This window comes from Pteropus vampyrus, unplaced genomic scaffold (assembly GCF_000151845.1).
Source record: "Pteropus vampyrus isolate Shadow unplaced genomic scaffold, Pvam_2.0 Scaffold124, whole genome shotgun sequence".
Lineage (NCBI taxonomy): Eukaryota > Metazoa > Chordata > Mammalia > Chiroptera > Pteropodidae > Pteropus > Pteropus vampyrus.
The window spans coordinates 1,029,636-1,033,185 of NW_011888905.1; positions in this window are offsets into that span (position 1 = coordinate 1,029,636).

Genomic DNA, 3,550 nt, shown 5'->3' on the forward strand with positions numbered 1-3,550 from the left:
GTTTCTCTCCCGCCTGAACCCCCAATGGCTTCCACTCTCAGCCAGTTACATCTAAACTCTGCGGGCCCGCCCAGGCCTCGTCTTCTTTAAATTCTTCGAGGGACTCCAGCTTCTTCGAGCCAGCCAGTGCCTCGGGGCCCTGCCGCCTGGGAGGATCTCGTGACAATGGGAAGTTCTCAGTAGCCTGTCCATTCGGTAACCACCAGCCACATGAAGCTAGAAGCCACCAAACACTTGACATGTGGCCAGCATGACTGAGGAACTGAATATTGAATTTTATTTAATTTTAACCAATTTAAATTTAAGTAGTCCACATACAGTATACAGCCTTAGAGAAGGACTCCAATGATTTTCACTTAAAAAAAAAAAACCCTTTTTAAAAAATAATTTTATTATGACTACTATACATATAGAAGAGATATCAAACATAAGCATTTTAAAGAAAACAGCTAATATTACTACACTAACAGCTAATAGTGAATACACAGAAGCCAACTGTACCCGCTAGGGATCTGTTACACATGTCACGTGTATTAACCGATTTATCAACACCCCGCTCACAGATGAGAAAACAGACTTAGAAAGGTTGAGTGACCTGCAGCAGGCCGCAGGGCTGGTGAGCGGGGGAGGCGGGACACAAGCCCAGCCAGGTGAGCGGGCTCCTGAGGCCCGGGAGCCACCCGCACCCACCACAGAGATGCCACCTCCCAGGGCACAGTGCTGGCAAAGGAACCCATCTTCTCAAACTACGCGTCTCTTGAAATCTGGCAGACGCGGTGATAGCCAGTCTGTGTAGCACGCACGTTGTCCTGGGCTCTGTTCAAAGCACTTTAAACGCTTTTGTTGTCATTCCTCCCCGGGACCCCGTTTTCCAGACAGGAAAACTTAGCCTAGGGGCAGCTGAGTAGCTTTCCTCGAGTGACAGTGTTGGTGGCGGGTGCTCAGACCCTGCTGGCTCTGACTCTTCCGAAAGGACAAACGCATGGCTGCTGTCATATCTCGGTGGCACGCGTGGGAAGGAGCACAAGAGACGACGCAGTTTTGAAAACCACTGGTCTGAACGACACATCCTCCTCCGTTTTCCAGTTGGGGTAACTGGGGGCCAGGAAGTGGTGATGGGAACGGGTTGCCCAGCACTGCGGGTCGGGGCCAAACCCCTCCAGTCTCTTGGGGACTCTCTCAAGAGTTTAAAGGGAGGGCACTGGCATCCCCTTGAACCCGAGGAGCAGGGTGGCCCCCACACAGGCCGCGCCCTTTACACATGGCACCCACCCCCAGGCAGCTGTTTAGGTTCCCATTTCAGTGGGGGAACGTCGTTTAGAAATTCTAATGACATCATTCGCAAAAAGTGAGATTCAAACCCAGGTCTCCTGACGTGCAAACCCAGGTTGTTGCCACTAGGCCACACTGGACACTCACCGCCACGCCCCCTGCTGCTGCCAGTAACAGGCCCCCCCCTCTGCTCCCCCCCCCGCCCCCGCATATGGACAGACTAGGCCGCCCCCGTCTCCCTTGACCTTGCTCCTCCAGACTTGCTTCAGATCTGCACCCGCAAGTCTCCTCTGCTCTGGGGCCCCAAGTCCCCCAACTTCTTTCCTGAACCTGCCCCACAAATGGAGAAGCAAGCGCAAGCTGGCCTCCTCCAACTGGCCTGGCTCCTCGCCGGGGTGGCAGTCTGGGGGCCTGTGACCTGCATGTTCCAGATCATAAGGCTCAGACGGTGGTTTAAAGCAGCAACAGCACCTTGCGGCTTGTTAGAAATGCAGACACCCTAAACCTACTGAACCTCGAATCTGCTTTTTAAGGCGATTCCCAGTTGATTCGTTTCATGGCACTAAGTTAGTCCTGGATCCCAAGGGAAGCAGGCTTATGCCCACCTGCCCGTGTAACTGACCCTCTGCAGCTCTCGGCTCTGTTGTTAGGGCAGCTGTGAGGTGGCTGATGTTATTGTAAGGAGAACTTGGGTATTAAATTGCAACCGAGGCCTGGGAGATTATGGCAACAAAGCGAGCCCTCGCTGGGTTACTGCAGGCAGCATCTCCATGGTGGGCTGGGTCAGGCCCCGGAGCGGTTGCAGAGAATTTAGAAACCTCGCCGCCACCTCCAAACAGGACATTATGACAGCTACAGAGTGGAGAAATGGATAGGACTCTCGGTTTCAACTAAACTGGGGTGTGCCGAATTGGAAAATAGTTTAAAAATGTTTGTTGCACTGAAATGGCCTATTTATAATACTGACCTCGTCGCGTAAAGGAAACCTACTGTGACGCTGGACGTACTGACACGTCTTTAAGAACTTGTGACAAGAGTCCTAACCATAAAGACAGCAAAGAAAAGCGTTCCTCGGACAGAATCTGGACCGCTGTGCCGACCGCGTTTCAGAGTTGGGGGTGCTGCAAGCCCCAGCTGGAATCCGGCCGTTCTGTCGCAAGGAGTTAGAATTTGCTATTGAAAAACTGACGAGTCAGGCTGAAGGCACCTGGGCTTCTCTTGCACCGGGACCTTGTGGAGTGTCCCGCAGGAGTGGCCTGTGGACGGGGCCAGAGGGACTCCTCTCGCAAGGGGGAGTGAGCTGGGTGCCCTGTAACAAAGGCAAACCCCATGAAGTACACTGCCATGGCCAGAGGCACCAGTACGAAGGGCTAAGACCATAGGCCTCCACTGACGACAAGCAGCCGCTCTGTGCTCCCATGCTGGCGCGGCGGTGAAGTCCCATCTTACAGTTGAGGAAACTGAGGCTGGGAAAAGTTCCGGGGGGGGGGGGCTTCTAAGTTCTGAGCAGTGGGGTAGGATGTGGACTCCACCTCACCTATACCCCGCACTGTCTTGCAGCCAGACTTCTGAGGCCTAGAGGGAGGACCAGGGAAGGCATGGGGGAGAAACACCCACGCATTTTACCTATTCAAACCTGGACTATTTTGTTGCAAAATTTTAGGGATCCGGACATGTTATAACGTAAGATTCAAACACCTTATTTCTAAGACACCGTATGCGTCTATGTCTGGAATCTGGGCAAACCCGAGACCCATATGGTGACAACAAAGCAGTGACATAATTACAGGAGTCTTGTCTGGCTCAGTGGGAAGAGACCTGAGTTTAAGCTTTGACCCTGTCACTCCGTAACATGTAACCAAAGCTAAAATGTGGCCTCTGGAATCCAGTAAAATGACACTCGTTCTTTAAGGCCCAGCACGAAGCTTTCCCAGACTCTCTCCCACTCCCGCTCCCAAGAGAAGCAGTGCCTGGCGGCTGGTCTTCGGTTCACAGACGACTTGGGAATCGACGGGCACCCTCCCGTCTCTCCCCACGAGGACAGCCCACCTGCGCCCAGCCCAGCTCTCTCGCCAGCTCTAACGCACGCGGAGCGTGGCCACTCTGTGCCACGACCCCTCGGCCACCTCCTGGCCGTTCCTCCTCAACAAAGGCCGTCGTGGGGCGCAAGTCCCCGACGTTTCCGGGGCCACCCCGCTGACTAAGCGCGCGGAGGTCCAAGGCGCACCTCTGCGCTCCGCGGCCCGGCGCCCACCCTCGCCCCGCCGCCCGGCGCGCG